The sequence below is a fragment of the Alexandromys fortis genome, unplaced genomic scaffold, assembly GCF_014885135.2.
Source record: "Alexandromys fortis isolate MF-2015 unplaced genomic scaffold, M_Fortis_MF-2015_v1.1 scaffold_164, whole genome shotgun sequence".
Lineage (NCBI taxonomy): Eukaryota > Metazoa > Chordata > Mammalia > Rodentia > Cricetidae > Alexandromys > Alexandromys fortis.
In genome coordinates, this window is record NW_026068047.1 from 1,981,851 (window position 1) to 2,000,479 (window position 18,629).

At 39.2% G+C, this 18,629-nt stretch overlaps 1 protein-coding gene across 13 annotated transcripts in view; it reads right to left on the reverse strand.

The window, feature by feature from the left end:
* Positions 1-18,419, reverse strand: part of Dop1a (DOP1 leucine zipper like protein A) — an 88,946-nt gene extending 70,527 nt beyond the window's left edge. For 7 of the 13 annotated variants that reach the window (XR_007588161.1, XR_007588162.1, XM_050118885.1 and 4 more), the window contains exons 1-4: positions 18,322-18,412; positions 11,218-11,315; positions 3,571-3,624; positions 711-1,021 (exon numbers count right to left, since the gene is read on the reverse strand). The gene's annotated coding sequence lies outside the window, so the exon portion shown is untranslated. Of the gene's footprint in view, positions 1-710; positions 1,022-3,570; positions 3,625-11,217; positions 11,316-18,321 lie in introns of all 13 variants that reach the window. The other 6 variants (XM_050118878.1, XM_050118879.1, XM_050118881.1 and 3 more) reach the window with 6 other exon arrangements.
* Positions 18,420-18,629: the final 210 nt, after the last annotated feature.

Genomic DNA, 18,629 nt, shown 5'->3' on the forward strand with positions numbered 1-18,629 from the left:
ACCCTGCCAGTCAATCCCATCCGTTTCCAATTTCCAATAATGATAGCTAATGCTGGAGAGGATGTGGAGTAAGGGAACACTTATCCATTGCTGGTGGGAATGTAAACTTGTACAACTCCTTTGGAAGTCAGTATGGCAGTTTCTCAGAAAATTGAGAATCAAGTTACCTCAGGATCCAGCAAAAGCACTCTTGGGCATATACCCAAAAGATGCTCAATCATACTAAAAAAGCATTTGTTCATCTATGTTTATAGCAGCATTATTTGTAATAGCCAGAACCTGGAAACAACCTAGATGCCCCTCAACCGAAGAATGAATAAAGAAAATATGGCACATTTACACATTAGAGTACTACTCAGCAGTAAAAAACAATGACATCTTGAATTTCATATGCAAATCGATGGAAACAGAAAACACTATCCTGAGTGAGGTAATCCAGACCCAAAAAGATGAACATGGTATGTACTCACTCATAAGTGGATACTAGCTATAAACTAAGGAATTGGGCCTACAATTCATGATCCTAAAGAAGCTAAGTAATAAGGTGGACCCAAAGAAAAGTATATAAACCCACCTGGAAATTGGAAACGGGATAATATAATTTTTAAACAATACTGCTATTGATGTCTTCTTCAGACAAATTTTAATGCGTTATTTAAAAAGCTAATAATTAATAACCAGCGAAAGTGCTTATAATCGAATACATTTACCTTGCAGTAAGGTTGAGTCAGGTAAAAAAAAATATTCTAGGGGCAGTTAGTAAAGTGCTTGCCTTGCAAGAATGAGATTCCCAGAAGCCACGCCAAAATGCCAGGCAATGGGCTGGAGAGATGGCTCAGTGAATAAAGTGCTATGCAATTAAAAAACAAGTTTGGAGCCTCAGGACTTAACGTAAAAACCGGTCATGGAGGAGTGTGCCAATGATACCACTGCTGGGTAAGGACGGTCATAGGAAGATCCTGTGGGTTCCTTGGCCAGCTATTCTAGCTGAAACTTCAAGCTCTGGATCCAATGAGACACCCTGTCTCAAAAAATAAGAGGAAAAGCAATTGAGCAAGACACCTCCATCTAGCTGCCAACATGACCTCCACATACCCATACACCATTCACACATCAACACATAACTTTAAAATTTTTTAATTTAAAAAGCCTGGTGTGGTGGTATGTGTTTGCAATTCCAGTACTGAGAAAGTGGAGAAAGAAGAATCCTCAGAGCTCTTGACTACTTGGCAGGTTCTAGGCCACTGAGAGTCTCTGTCTCAACAAAATAAAAAAAATGAACAATACAATTTTGAAAAAGAACAGTGCTGAGGAATAATACCTTGTCTGAAATAAAAACAAAACCAAAGCCACTAAGAATCATTTTTAGTCCTATGCTCTGACTACCTTTTAAAAAAATTTTAAATTTGGATCTATTTATTTACTTATTTGGGTATGTGTGGAGGTTCTCTTTTCATATTAATATATAGATATAGTTTGACATTTATAAAATATCAACAAAATATTCTGTTTTTATAAGAATTTGCTTTAAGAGTTCTCATAAGACTGATTTTAATGAGTGAAAAATGTCTACAATGAACCATATGATGATATGAACTTATAAATCATATTTAATTTATTCTAACGTTTTCTCAAATTCAACCATAAACATACACTAAATAATATGCTTTTGATAAAAAAAATACCATACTAAAACAGAGTCATGACTTTGAATAATTAATAACACACTTATAAACTGATATTCATTCATGGAATAAAGGTTGGAAGGAATGAAAGGCTGGCAGTTAAGAGCACTTGCTGCCCTTGCAGAGGACCTGAGTACAGTTGCTAACACCCTTATCAGGCTGCTCATAGTTGGTAACTCCAGGAGATCTGACACAATCTGATCTACACTAGTACCCACAGGCATGTGCACAAACACATGCATAAAAAAATTAATCTTAAAGAAAATGCAGATGTATTTTTATTTAGTGGAGGTTGAGGGAATACATGTATGCGTAGATGCTCATACGTGTGTGTATATATGTGGAGGCCAGAGAATAACCGTGGGACCTGAAACTGTGTAGGCCAGGATGCTTTCTCACTCAGAGCAACTCTACTGCCTTAGCCTCTTGCATACTGGAATTATAGATATGAATGAGCCACTAGGTCCAGTTTCCTCAGTTAGCTAACCACAAAATTAATCACACATCTGAACTCAAACAGGTATGCCACTTCTCAACTTTTTAATCTAATATATAATACAAATTCTAGTTCTTGGTAATTTTTCTCCTAGTTTATGGTAGGATAGCTTAAGTCAATATTTTTCATGCTATCTGTAGTTAAGTCCTCAAACTTATGACCCACAGAAACAATCATGTGGTTAGCTGTTGTAATATAGTTGTCATAAAGGTTCTAAAGTATTTACTTATATTTTTATATTTACTTAAACATATTCTATTTAAAAAGTATGTTCCCACAAGTCACAACACCACTGGTTTAAACCATATACAAAGGGAACACTTCCTGTACCATGCCAAGAAAACCTATGACATGCCTCTTCCCAAGAAAGGTTGAGGCACAAAGAAACCAAACTAAAGCAAACCAAAGCAAATCAAACAATATACTAAACTGCACCAAATATTCAATATAAGAGTCAGGTGTGGGGCTGGAGAGATGGCTCAGCGGTTGGGAGCATTGCCTGCTCTTCCAAAGGTCCTGAGTTCAATTCCTAGCAACCACATGGTGGCTCACAACCATCTGTAATGGGGTCTGGACAGAATATTGTATGCATAATAAATAAATAAATATTAAAAAAAAGAGTCAGGTGTGGTAGACAAACCTTTTTTTGTTGTTGTTTATTTTATTTTATTTTTTTAGTTGTTGCAAAAAAAAATTTCCACCTCCTCCCTGTTTCCCTTCCCCTCCTCTCACACGTCGTCCCATCCCCTCCACTCCTCTCCCCCTCTCCCCCTCCCCCCACTCCATTCCCCCTCCCTCTCGAGAATGAAGAGCAGTCCAGATTCCCTGCCCTGCAGGAAGTCCAAGGTCCTCCCACTTCTATCCAGGACCAGGAAGCTGAGCATCCAAACAGGCTAGGGTCCCACAAAGAGAGTTCATGTATTAGGATCGAAACCTAGTGCCATTGTCCTTGGCTTCTCATCAGCCTTCATTGTCCGCCACGTTCAGAAAGTCCAATTTCATCCCATGCTTATTCAGTCCCAGTCCCGCTGGCCTTGGTGAGCTCCCATTAGATCAGTTCCACTGTCACAGTGGGTGGGTGCACCCCTCGTGGCTCTTAACCACTGAGCCATCTCTCCAGCCCCCTAGACAACCTTTAATTCTAGCAAGTGGATCTTTGAGTTAAGGCCACCCAGGTCTACACAGTGAGTTCTAGGCAAGCCATGGCTACCCAATGGGCGAGACCCTGTCAAACAAAGAACCAAACAACAAAACATCCCAAAAAGTATTTAATAAAAGGACATTTTATAGAAATCCAGAGAATAAAAAGGGAATAAAAATAAAATAGAACCTTGAAACATGAGATTAGTCAAGATATCCTGAGTATAAAATTTAGATAAGTTTCCTTACCAGATGAATGACTTGAACCAAGCACTTAGTTTTCTCAAGTCTGAGTTTCCTCATCTATAAAAAGAGATAAGACCTAGTTCAAAGCTTGTCAAAACTAAATAAATAATATATTTAAGCTAACAGAATGCTCGTGACAGAAAATGCTAAGAGCAATCTAGTTATTGCTTCTACCACTCACTATTAAATCAACACAATACTAGAAAATAGGTATTTTTTCATTGTAAGCAAGCACTGGTTGTGACTTTGAATTGTTGGCAACAAAGTATAAAACTCACTATCCTATCATGAGTAGTTTTATGAACACAAATTAAAATGTAGTTTAAAAATATGCTTATTTATGACTTTATTAGCTTGACTATATAGTCAAGCTGTATGAGTTTCATATCAACAGATTCAAGCAATGACCCAATGAAAACATTCAGAAAAAGAAAATGCATCTGTATTTCTTTCTTTAATTTCTTCCTTCCTTTATTTTATTTTTGAGAGGGGTGGAGGTCCTGGGATCTGAATACAAAGTCTCTTTCACGCCAGCATGCACTCTACCATCAAGTCCTCCATGGAATGTTTTCATTTCAATATTAACTTTTCCAACATCCACTAAAGTCACTAAAGTCAACATCCACTAACTGACATAAGGAAAATTCTAACAGTATTTATATTAATGACTTTAAGTACCTTGAAATGATTAAGAAGTGTACAGGAGGATGTATTTAGGCTATTTGTAAATATAACACAATCATACACAAGGAACTTGAGTCACTGCAGTTCAGTATGAGTAGAACTGAGGCTCTGGGAACTGCTTCCTTGGAGAGAAGGAACAATGACTGCACTTACACATCTATTTGATGATTTGAGTGACGGGTACATCCATACTTAGATACAATCAAGATCCTCACCCCAGCTAAGATACAGAACATTTTCATCCTTTTTAAACTGACCACCATATGACCACTTCTATCTCTTCCACAAGTAAGTTTTAAAAATCCCAATCTTCCTATGAAACAATTACTTAATATAACTTGGTATTATGTCCCCATCACAATTCATGTTGAAATTCAATTCCTAATGGGAGATATTAAGAGGTGTAATCATTAGGTCATTGGGGCTGTGTCTTCATCCATGGATTAACTAACCCAAAATTAGTGAGTAAAACTATCCATAGGTTTCCTGGTTTATTCCAAGACTAGGTCTGTTACAAGAACCACTTTGGCTGGTTTACATGAGCTCCTCAACCCATGTGAGGTGCAGCCTCAGGACTCTGCCATGAGTTCCCACCACCATGAAAGACCTCACCAGATGTGATGTCTTAACCCTGAGCCTCCAGGCCAACAGAACCATGCACTGAACAAATCTTTCCTCCATAAATTACTCAGTATACAGTATTCTGTTATAGCCTCAGGTATGAGGCGCTTGAAATAAATAAATTCTGATTTTTTTTTCTTAAAGTGAAACAAGCAAATCATAACGGCATTTGAAATCTTTCAGGAGTCATGAATGTCAGGAGTCATGAATGGTTTTCTGATTTGATCTATAGCACCGTTTGAAAATTTAGTTATTTCTTTCCAACTAACAACTCAGACAAATCGGACCAGAATTGCTATAAATCATGATTAGTGTGTCATTATTTCTTTCAAAAAATTAAAAATGAAACAACATAGCTATCTTTAAAAAAAAAGTCAAAGTTTTCTCTTGGTAAATTAGGCCCTGTGAAAACAGGTACTAAAGATTTATTTTATATTTTATGGTATAAAAGGAGAAAATTTAATGAATTAAATTCTGCATCAGAGCATCTACAGATACTAGCAGGTTGTGAGTCACCTGATGCACTGCTAGGAACCAAACTCAGGTCTTCTATCTACAAGAGCAGCTCTCTCCAGCCCAATTTCACCTTTCTACAGATATACCTAGGACTGTTTTATCACAGTGAAAAGTATATAGATGAATTCTGACAAACACCAGCCCTGCTTGGCCATGAAAGGAAAAACAAAAACTATATATTAATTAGATGATCTTACCAAATGTTTTTGGCTAAATGAAAAGTTATCATTCAATAATTGCTATCATCTGGAAATTGAATGTGATAATTAGTATATTTCACTATTTCACTTTGGTTAAATGTTCTGAGTTTCAATATGGATGTGACAGCAAATAATCTTTAATTATTCAGTTAAGAAACTTATAAAACTAATCATGCCTGAGAACTGGAAGATGATAGAAGATAAAATTTTAAGATTTTTTTTAATAATTTAAAAAAATTGATAAAAAAACAAAATATTGAAGGAATTCACAAATAAAGGTTATGCCCTACATCCTTAGTATGACTCAACCACTTGTATGTATACTGCCATCTCAAACTGTACACAAATGACCAAGATATCTTCAGCCTTTCCTCTGCATATGTCCCAGGTTCCAACCTTAGTCATCTTTCAAAGACAAGAGCTTTCCGGATGCAGCAGAAGTAGCAGCATCTGAGACAATTTATAGTGCATTTACTAAGCTCTAGACACTGTTGTTTGTGTGCTTTGCATATTTAGCTCATATTATTTCATTTCATCCTGACACAGATACTATTAGTATTTTCATTTACACATAGAAAACTGAAAAATAAAAATGCAGGTCAAGAAATAGCAGAGTCAGATATAAACTCAAGCAGTTTGCCTAAACAATTATTCTTTACTCTCATGAAACTTTTCCTTCTCCTAAAACACCTTCCTCAAAGCGTTTTATAAAAGAAGAGCCTCCCTTACTTCTACCAAGAAAACCTCCAACTCTGCTTCTGCTCGCCTGCTGTTTTAAATACCTGAACTGGAATAATGCTGGAGATATATCATCTTGTCTATTTGGCTGGCTGTACCACTATCCTAACCTAGTGATTTTGTTCGTAAATTTCTCATCTTGGCACAACTACTTTATATCTTCTTTTCCCCAAACTCTAACAATGTCTTCTTTCCTTCATTACCAGAGATCTATCTCAAATATAATGAAGAGAGTGCAGTATGGGAGCAGAGGCTTGTAGTGTCGGCTACTCAGGAGACTGAGGCAGAGCATGGCTTGAATCTAGAAGTCTGGTCAGGAGAACAAGACCACATAAACAAACAAACAAACAAATAAAAATCAAAACACAATGTAGTTAACTAAGAAGAGGAGGAAGGAGAAAGAAAAGGAGGAGGAGAGGAAGGAGAGGAAGGAGATGAAGAAATATGAGGAATGCTTTCAGTTCCTCAGCAAACCTACACCAATGTCCCACACCCACATTCTCTGCTTTCCCTGTTAGGAACAGAAGGCTTTTCCACTAAAGGTTCACTCTTTGCTGTGGTCTAGATTTCATTTTCTATGTGCTCAGAGTCTGTATTATTTCACTTCCCTTCAATACCAGCTCCTCTATACAGACATACATACCCAGTTCTGAGTATGAAGTCAAAATTCACCTTTTCTAGACTTCCACAGGTCCTGGCTCTCTGTTCTCTCTTACAGCAGAAGTTTATGAAAGGATTTCCTACATTCAATATTTCATTGCCTTACCCTCAGTTTACAATCTAGCCTGCTCAAAAATGTGTTATGACACAGTCCTTCCAGGAAGAAAATCATATAAATGTCAGCAAGTCGACAGCCACCTTTCTCGCCATTCATCTTACTCAGTAATAATAAACACACCTTGTTTTTGGCTTCCTGGACTCTACTCAGGGTGGGTACCTATGTCTTGGCCACCCATTTCTGTCCAGGTTAGTCCCTGTCTCTTATCCACTCTTCACTGTGGCAGTACTTCAAGGCTCACCCTACAATCCGCATCCCCCCATGTTATTTCTTCTAGTCTCACAGCTTCAAGGAGATCTGCTCACTGATGCACCTTCAATGTACAGCTATCACTTTCTTTCCTCTTCTTTTAACCAGTTAGAGATGCCTACTGAACCCACTTCTATTCCTGGTCTCTGATACATCTTCCACAGAGAAGCCAGGCATGTTGTTTCTTTACTGAAAATCTGCAATGATATTTCCTCTGATGTTAGAATAATATCCTATGTTCACCAAAATACCATGTTTTGTACTGTAAGCGTTTTTATACATGTTACACCTCTGAAAAAAACTTCTGCTCTTTCAGTTATAGCAAAATGTCAGAAAAAAACTTTTCTGATTAGTATAAGTTGCCTTGCCCCAAGGCTCATATTCTTCATTCTACCTAAAACATCACATTATTCCTCAGCCAATATTTCTTATAATCTGAAGTTGTCTTGTTTGCTTTTCTTGTCTATCACATTTTGAAAGCGGTTGGGAACTTCTCTGACGAGCTCATTTCTGCATCAGTTCTATAAGGGGCCTTATTAGAATCATCTTTATTGTGTATAATTACGTAAAATGGAGAAAAAAATGATTTATGATAATCTCAGAGGTCAAAAATATTAATCAGATACAGATCTAGCTAGAGCAAACATTAAAAGTTTATTGTACTTTAGTATATTTCTATTTGTAAATGATGATGCATGACTGTAAATGCTTTTCTTGACTTCTATAAAATTAATTTTTCATTTCCACATATAAGCAAATATGTACTACTTTGTCTTTCTGTGCCTGATTTATTCTACTTGATGTACTATTTTTCAGGTTTATGTTGGAACAAATAAAAACTTTATTTTTTTGGCTAAATAATATTCAAGTTTGTGTGTGTGTATATATATACATTTTTAAAATGATATATATATATTTAAAGTGAGATTATATATCTCATTTTAAAAAATCTATTCCTCAGCTGATGGACACCTAGGCTGAGTCCATATTTAGCTAGCGTGAATAATACCTCAATAAACATTCAAGTGCAGGGACTTCTTCAACATAATGATTCCCCTTCCTTTGGATACAGTCCCAGCAGGGGGTTACTACACCAGATGATGTATATACGTTTAGTTTTCTCAGGAATATCATTACTATTTTTATAACGGCTATATCAGTTTACATTTCCAATGTGATGGTTAATCTTACCAACTTCATTGGCTCTAGAATCAACTAAAAGGCATGCCTCTGTGTTGGTCTTTAAGAATACTTCCAGGAAAGATTAATGATAGGGAGACCATCCAGCTTAGTGGACGGTACCTTCTGATGGCAGTCCAGATATAGAGGTTCAAGGAAAAGGCAATGCTATTTGCCTGCATATTCTTCCATTCTTGCTAATAAGTATGCCCTTCCCATTGTATTTACTAATGCCATCAGAACCCATCTTTGGCTTTCCAATGGATTGAAAAGCAATCCTCTAGGCCTTCGGTATGAGGTTGGCACTGCTCAGGGGCAGCAGATTATGAATTCAGCAGCTACCAGTTTCTCAACCTCTCTTGCAGGCAGACAGCCACTGTTGAACTACCTAGCCTCTATTGTGTAAGTAATATAAGAAATCATCCTTTATAATATATCAGTAATATTCTGTTCATCCAGAGTAACAGTTCTCAACTAACCTCTCTCCAACAATATTTACATTATGAGTCATAACCGTAGCAAAAGTAGTTATGAAGAAGCAACAAAAATGATTTTAGGGTCACCACAACATGAGGCACTGTTCTAAAAGGAAGGGTCACAGCATTAGGAAAACTGAGAATCACTGCTCTAGACAACCCTGATCAATACATTTAACAACAGCAGAACACTTATCATTTTTCTTTTCTTTGAGGGTTTGGTGGAATTGAGACAGTGTTTCCTTGTGCAACAATCCCTGGCTGTCCTGGAACTCACTTTGTAGACCATCCTGGCCTCAAACTCAGAGATCTGCCTGCCTCTGCCTCCCAAGTGCTGGGACTAAAAATGTGTGTCACCACTGCCCAGTTCTACTTCTCATTGTTTTATCAATTAATTTGCAAATGCACATTTAGGCTAGTTCCACCTCTCAGCTTCCCTTAATGGCAGGTAGTGCTACAAACATTGGCATACAAGCATCTCTACTTTCAATTTCTATTTACCTATGCATTCAAAAAGTGTGATTCCTGGACTATAGAGTTAATTTTATTTTCATATGTGTAGTGTGCATTTGTGTTTGTAAGTATGTAGGCTCACTTGTGTGTAGAGGTATATGAAGCTCAGAGGCTGACAGGCTTCATCAACTGTTCTCCCCTTATTTATTGAGATAGCATCTCGCAACTGAACCTCAAGTTTACCTATGTGTTAGTCTAGCTGGCCAGCCTGCTCTGTGGGAGTCCTCTGTACCAAGCAGAATTGCAGGCAGTCCACCAGGCCCAGCCAGCATTTAGTGGGTGCTGGAGAATCAAACTGCAGTTCTTATGCTTGTGTGGCAAGTGAGGAACTACCATACTATTTGCCAATGTGGCTATCCACTGAATATAAGGATTCTAACTTTTCTATAGATGCACTAATATTATTTTCTGGGTAGTCTTTTGTTTTGCAACTAGTCACCCCAAGGGGCATGAGTAGTATTTCACCGGAGCTTTCATTTGTTGTAACACTGAGCTTCTTTTCATGTTTATTGGCCACTGAGATCTTTGGAGAAACGTCTTTTCACATACTTATGACATCTTTTAATTGGGATGTGTGTAGTTGAATTTAGTTCTTTGTGTCCTCTGGATTCCTATTTTCTCCTGTTCCACGGTCTCCTTTCTCATCCTGCTGTGTCTTGATTGCCTATGCTTTTGATGTGTTATCTGAGACTAAATATAGAGTTTTTCTCCTAGGCTTTTGTCTGGGATGAGTTTTTATAGTTTCATGTCTTATGTTGAGGTCTTTGGTTGCTGATACAGGTTTTCTAACACCATTTGTTGAGGAGGTTGCCCTTTGTTATGTATTTCTTCTGTCTGAAACACTAGACCCCAACGCATCCTTCGGATTTCAGATTATCATGTAGTTTGAGAAGTCTTCCTGACCATCCCATCCTCTCTTTCATTTCTCCAACCCTAAACTTTGGCTATATATTGTTCCTCTCCCATAGAGTTCACCTTGTTTTGCCGTAATTGCCTTGTGACTCCCAAGTCACAATCCCAATGACAGAAGGGTCTCATCTATAATTTTAGTTTTCACATCCTCTCCTAGCAAGTGTTTTACCAGACTGCATAATCAATAAAATCATCAATAGCAGACCAACAGTGCTTTTTAATAGCATGCTCAAGTGGCAGAAAGAATGAATAAAGTCTATGTACTGATTTAGAAAATGCTTCCAAGATACAAAAACTAAAATAAAAGCAAGATGCAGAAATGTTAAAGTTAAAACTTACATAAGAAAGGCAGGTATATATCAATTTGTGTATATATGATACCTCTCAAAAGTAAAGTTGATTATCTTCTGGGAAGATGGAAATCAGGAAAATGAAGGATGGGAAAGTGAGTTTTCATTATATACTTTTAAAATTATATGAAGGTTTTCCTAATTATGGCGATACTTTAAAATTTTAAACAGAATGACTAAATAATGTCCCTACAGAACAACAAATAGAGGCTGAAGACGCAGCTCAATGCCAAGCACATGCAAAGCCCTGGGTTTGATCCTATGTGTGTTCCTGAGAGACAGATGGGGGGTGGAATATGAATGAATAAAGCAACAATAATGTGGTATTTCCTTCCTATTTCATCTTACGATAACAACAAAAACAAAACCATTAGCATCTGTGTCTTAAATGCTACTTATGAAATCAGTTACACCCCTGCCCAGGCAGCGCCTACCTTGATGTTTCTTGGATCACTCATTCTGGAGTTACTATCTTTGTCATAAGAATAATCAGGCAACCCTGTAGAGTAGTGGTTCTCAACCCATGGGTCACCTAAGACCATCAGAAAACAAAGATATTTACATTACAATTCATAACAGTAGCAAAATTACAGTTATGAAGTAGCAATGAAAATAATTTTATGGCTGGGTTTTACCACAGCACAAGGAACTATATTAAAGGGTCACAGCAATAGAAAGGCTGAGAACCAGTGCTATAGAGACTTAGGGAGGAACTTTCCCCAACAGCCAGAAAGAAAAATGCTAGTCATACAAGTAAGTCACCTTAAAAGTAGATCTGCCAGACTTAATCAAACCTTCTGATGTTTGCAGCTCTGACCAACAAGCAAACTGCACTATCAGAACGGGTGGAGGTGGGGCATTACTTCCCAGCCAAGCTCCCGTGTCCTTTTAGGAAAACAAAACAAAACCAACCAACCAACCAAACAAACTGAATTGTGAAGGATAGTGTTTAAGTCAGTACAGCTTGAGATGATTTAGATAATGGTTAAATACTGTCAGTTTGCTGTATTTGGAACTATAGGACACACTTCAAGCCTTGACTGTATGGGAATCTACAAAAAAGGTTCCACTGAAGAGAAGGGAAGAACCACCATGCCAGTGACATCATCTCGTGGAGTGAGGCCCTAGGCTGAAGAAGGAAAAGCTATCAATCTCTTTGCTTCCTACTCTGGACACAAAGTGACCCGCTGCCTCACTCTCTTGTGATCTTACTTCCCCACAATGATGGACTGTACCCTTCAGCTGTAAGTCAACATGGACCCTTCCTCCTTTAACTTGCCTCTTAGGACAGTGAGAAAAAAGGAACCAATACAATTTGGTATGCAGCAATACCTAACTAGAAGAATTTATTCACAAGTAGCAGCTTTCTTTTGTCTTAAAGGTATAAATTATCCGAATGTAACCCAGTCTTGCCCTGGAAGCCTTGCCTGGCTACAAAAGATGACTAGGTCAGACTCTGTGTCCTCAATTACTAGGAGTCCTCACTGAGGTAAGTTCTTACTGAACACACCTTGTTTTTCAGAAAAGATGCACGTTTTAGTGTTCCTGGCTTTGCTGCCCACTCTGTATGCATGATCAAACAGTATGATGAGAGCAAATGATTATTAAGACCTTTGTTTCCTAGTAAGTTCCCTGAAATAGAGATTGGCAAATCTAACATGAACCCCCAGAAATTCAGTTACTTCTAAGCTTCAGTATTCTGGAAAACATAAAATAAATGCATGATCTATGAAATGAAAAAAAAAGGTGTATAAATTCTGTACTCTAAAAGACGTAATATAAATAGCACTTATCAGATCACATTAAAGACACTGCATCAAGCTACAGAATCAGGTAGGCCTGGAGAAGGCATGCTGAGGATTCTGATACCATAAAATAATTATGATGCTGGAGTCCCCACTCAGGCTCAAAGTCGAGTTTCCAATTGATGATGTCATTGTACACAATAAGGAAGTCAATGAAATATGAACACTCAAATGACACAGAGTAGTTTTAAAGCACGTAACATATTCTGATATTTTCTTAGATGGAAAATAATCTTCAGGAAAAATATTTAAAGTCCCATATGGTAAGATATAAGTAAGAATGTATGGAAAAGACACTGTGCCAGTTCTGTTTTCAAAAAAAAAAAAAAACATAATTAGTGATCTGGGATGGTATTTGTGGCATACAAAATATTCTAGAAAATATATCTGGAAATCTTATGAAAATATATTGAAAAGGTTTTTAGACCACTGATATCTTACGGTCCCTTTTCCTAACATTACACAACACAACCAAAACAACTAAAAATGTAGGCTATGGACCTGCTCAATTCAAAGAACTAGGATTGCTGTGCACTTAGAGTCATTGGGACTGTCAGCTGTCACTCACTGACAGCCCATCTGTGGCACCTATACTGTTGTTTTATGTTCTAGTAGACAAACAATGAAGAGACCACTTTTCAGGGGTCCAATTTTTCTTATGACACAGATTAAAGAGCTTTTCTAAATTCCAGTCCGAGGCTGCATCTCCAAACCTCATACCAACAGCAATCTAACCTCTGGCTGAGGAGCAAATCACCTGTGAGAGCTGCATCTACACGTTTTGTTTTGAACAACTGTTTGGAAAACAGGAACTCTACTAACTGGTCTACTTACCTAAGCTCTTTGTCCCTTAACACAAAATAACAGCAAACATCTGGCTCAAAATTTAGGCACATGCCTACAAATTCTCAGAGCCACCTGAAACACAAAAATGTCCATACGAAAGAACAGATTTCATGCCAGTTTCTGTGAAGGACAGGAATATTTCTCATTACACCAGAGGCAACAACTTTCAGCAGCACATAAACTGTGAGTGACAGACGGGCAGAGAAGGAATGAGAGCACACTTTAGGGTCATTACCGTCTCTACTCTCAGACCCCTTCCCTCAAGAGTCTCCTCTAAAGTGCACAGAAGAGCCATTTTAAAAGGTGCATATTTTCTCCCTCTTGATCACTTGGTTAACAAAAGGGCCCTGTTTCTAGGATTTACCTTTAGATTAGAAGGTTTAAAGATGAATTATCATACTAAAAATGCAGTTCTAGCTTTTTATTATAAATGTGATAGAGTACCATTAAGACTGTTTTGAAAATACAGGCATTTGTCTGGTTCAATAATGATTATATTAAGTTTTCTATTTGTACTGTAATTTTTAAAGTATATTCTCACATTTTGAATTTTCAGTGAAGCTATTACCTACATTGTGAACAGAAAAGATTTCAAAAGAAGGCCAAAATTCTGCTTATATTTATGGAACTTTGGGCCACCAAGCACCAAATAGATAACTTGATGGATTTTTCAGACTGGGGAGAATAACAGTGAATTGAGGTGAGGAAGATAGTCCTTGTTCATTCTCCTCCAATTCCTCTGACTACACCAAGTCTAAGTTTGGTGCCAGGATGGTATCAATAACAACACTCAATTCTGGCTACTTTCCCTTTTAAACAAAGAACAGTCAGTTTCAAGGCATACAACATTCAGGAAGCATGTGTTTCTAGATAGAAGTTTTCAACAACACTTTTTTTTAAAGTTTTATTTTTACTTATGTCTGCCTTCTGTCTATGGCAAGTGCTATCAACTGTTAACTAAAGGGTATTTCAAGTGTCTTTTAAAAAATAATCATATTGATGCACAGAAGTATTTTTAAAGGGAAAATATATATGGCCAAACTTTTGATAAGGAAAACATTTCATAAATACTACATTAAATCACCTCTTTGGTCAAGACACGGGTATTTGTGAAGTACATGTCATCATCAGCTAGTTAGCCACCGTGAAGGATGGAAGACCTTTTCTTAAGTACAGGCAAGTCAGAGAAGGAGATAACTGAAAATGAGGTCATCAAAAGAGGATCATGGACAAGGTGGTATTTGAGGTAGGACTGGAAGAATGTAAGTCAGGCAAGCATAACAGAAGAGAACTCTGAACAATATGTGTCTGACTGGTAGCAAACTCTAAATCTTGATTTTAATGTTGGATAAATGGTTTAAAACCCAGTAAACCCTACCATTAAATAGATGTATATTACTACATAATATTTTTTCCTTAAGAAATTTGATACTATCTTTGACAAGTAAATGTAAAGTCACTGAGGTTTAAGGCTTAGTTGTCTTAAAAAGAGAGGTAAATACTATCAAAAGAAAAGAGATGTCACAGTTTAAAAACATGGGAATCTAAAGTACCTACAATAAACTGTCAATAAAAACTGTTAGCTACTAAACAAAAATAATAGCTTTACTCATCTACTAAATAGTTTTATTTCAGAGGCCAAACTTACCTCATTTAAAGTTTATCTATTAAGGGGGCTGGAGAGATGGCTCAGGGGTTAAGAGCATTGCCTGCTCTTCCAAAGGTCCTGAGTTCAATTCCCAGCAACCACATGGTGGCTCACAACCATCTGTAATGAGGTCTGGTGCCCTCTTCTGGTCTGTAGGCATAATGCAGACAGAATATTGTATACATAATAAATAAATAAATATTTAAAAAAGTTTATCTATTAAAATTAAATATTCTAAACTGGGCATGGTGATACACATGTTTTAATTCCAGCACTCTGGAGGCAGAGGCAGGTGAATGTCTCAGTTCAAGTCCACCTGGACTATAGAGGGAGTTCCAGGACAGCCGGGACTACACAGAAAAACCCTGTCTTGAAAAACAAACAAAATTAAATATTCTATATTCCCCTAAACTGACGTGTGCATTAATAGCATTTATACCAAGTAATAAAGAAGACAGAATATTGGCAAGGTTGACTACTAGCAACACCCCCAAAAGGCTTGGTTCCAAGCTACTGCTGCTATTTGAAGCGGGTGAGGAGGGGTAGGGTTTGTGTGTGGAAACTTTAAGAGGTGAAGCCAGGAAGTAGGTTGGGGGTTGGATGGGGAAGGCAGGGATGGGCTGAATCTTGCCAGGTCCCTCTTCTTTGTCCACCATGAGGTAAATGCCCCCACCATGCATTCTACGTGAGCAGAGGCCCAAACCAACAGAGCTAAGAACAGGGAGAGCAACTTCGATCTAAAGTCTTTTTTCTCTGATTGTCAGGTGTTTTCTAACAGTGACAAAATGTTTAACATAATACTTCGCAGAAATTCAACAAAAGGATGGCATTTTTAACATTTATATACTGTTTCCAAATAGCTCAGAAATAATAGTCTCGGAATTCTTTTGGCCTTTAGCTCTTTTCGATTACCTGAGATTTTAAAATCATGTAACTATTAAGCATGGAATAAATTTTAGGTCCCTTTTCTATCTCGTTGTTTTTAGAAAGCCTAACTAGAAGGGGAAATCATTACAGTGAAAGTAAAACCATTACCAACAAGTCTTCACTTAGAACTTTAAAACAGACATTCAATAATAACCACAAACATCAAACTACAACATGAATTATGGTTGAAAGCAGCAGCAGAAAGTGATTGGAAAAACGATATTCATCTGTTATGAATGAAAGATTTAGGAATGTAAAGGATGTATATATCCTTAATATTACTTTTTTACCAAGAAAATTGCAGTTCTTTGTTATACAAGGGAGGTGTAGGGGTGTAGGTCTTCACACCTGAGACACCTTGGACAGCAACAATGGGCAAATGCATGGGGTCAACTTGGAAGCAGCCATTCCTCAAGTAAAGTCATTCTGAAATTAGTACTGTGTGGTATTTTATTCTAGGAGATTTTAACACTACTGGAATGGAACCCAGGGCCTCATGCATGTGAGGTAGGCATTCCTACAGAAGCTGCATCAGAAGATGGGCTCTCTGGTTAGCTACATCGGCAATGGCTGCCTTCGCCTTCCTTTGAAAACCTCGCATGCAAGCGTAGCAGTGACCCTTCTGAGCTGCTTTAATCAGCAGACCAAAGTCAAAATTGGGGGCCAGGGAGTTGGCTCAGTGGTAGCGTGTTTGCCCTGTTTTGGAAATACCCTGGGTTTGATCTCCTACACTAAAACAAAAGTTAGGTTTGACTGAGTCCAGTGTGTTCCCACATGGTACGATGCGCAGCATGTTTAGGTGAAGCAAGCTATTGGTTTAGTAGAGGGCTGAGGGGAAGTAGCAATTTGGAAAACCAAGGTCTTTTCAAAATCTCTTTAATGGGTGAAAAAAACTGCGGCCAAGCATATGCAAGGTACTAGGTTTGATTCCTTTCCAGCACCCCAAGAAAAAAATTTACAATTTTGATTCCTTCCCAGCACCGCAAGAAAGAAGTTTACAATGGGTTGGGAGTGCAGGCTTGTGGTAGAATCTAACATGAGTGCCTGAGGCCCTAGTTTCCAACAACATCATCACTAAAACAACAAAATCATGTCAGCGGACCACACACAGTAACTGAGGGCTAGAGAGCTCACACTTGGTCAGTAGCACAAGGCAGAACTTTGGCCTCCAGCTTGCTATCCTCAGGCCACAGCTGATTCTACTATTTAAATTATAAAATAGGGCTCTTAACTGTGGGCAGGTAAACCATTAGTTTACAGTTAACAATTGGCTCACAGTGATACATTTTCAGGTTTGTGTTTACTTCAGTGTTTTTAATTCTTCGTTAAAAACTGGGTACCCCAAAGAAGGTACATACACCTAAAGATGTGCTCTCCCTTTAATTCTGAGGAATGACCAAGTTTAACTAAAAGTAACCATAAGAAGAAGGCATTCAGGCGACCTGGGCTATAATTTACCTACAACTTCCGTCAGCTGGGCAGAATCAAGGGGTTGATTGGTGATCAGGTGAGTTACTTCGCACATAATGACGGCCTATGTTATTCATAAAAGGTCACATTAACATGAACAAATACAACTAACCTTAACGTGGCAAGAACTTAACACCTAAAGAGCCTGAGCCACCAAAATGAGAAGTTTTGTCTCCATAGTTCAAAGCTATGAAATGGGGGAGATTCCTGTATTTTTCTAAAACCCCCCAAAGGTGTTTTTTTACTACAATCTCTAAACCTGATTTTTCTTCAACTCCCCTGAACTCTGAAGATAAGGAAAGAATAAACAGACACAATTTACGTGGCCAAAGACGTTGCCATTCCTGCCCCGTCAGGGTAAGGAGGGGAGAAGGGGGAAGGAATGATCAAGGCTCAACTTTCAAAGCCTAGGGAATCAAAGGTGAAGGCTGTTAACAACTTCCGTGTGCTAGCCCGACTTCCTTCAGGTGAACTTGGCCGTGCTCTCTACCCCTCTGCCCAGGCACGTCGGCGGGCCTCGATCACACAGGGACCCACCGGACCGACAAGGCGACGCGGTGGCTGGAAGGCTCCAACAAAGACGCCGGGCGCCCGCGCCCAGGTGACACCTCCCGGCAGCCCCGCAGCGGCATTGCCCGCCGAGGTCGCGGTCAGGGCTCGGGTCCCACCACCCGCCCCGGTCGGTCCGGGCCCCGCTTCCCCCGCGGCGGGCACAGGTGGGGGCCGGGTGGCGACACCCCGACGCCACCACCGCAGGCCGGCGGCGGAGACGCCCTCCCGAACCACGCTGCGCCGCACCGCCGCTCGCCGCGCGACCGCGCCGGGGGCGGGGACGCTGTTACCTGCCGCGGGCTCTGCTGCTCCCCGCCGGCGCCGCTCTCCTGGCAACCGCGGCAGCCGCACCAAGGCCGCCAGCCGAGGGCCTGGTGACAGCTACCAGCGTGCACCGCGCGTGCCCACGCCGCGTCGACGTCGGCGGCCTCGGTCCCGCCCCCGGCCGCGGCTCATCGGCCCGCGTTAGCTGGCGCCATAGCGCCCCCACGCGGGCGATCGTGGAGGCGGCCGCGAGGAAGGCGGGAGGGAGCAGGTGTCTTCAACCAGCCAGAAGAGAACCTGGGTTTGATGGATGGATGATGGATAGGGGGAACTG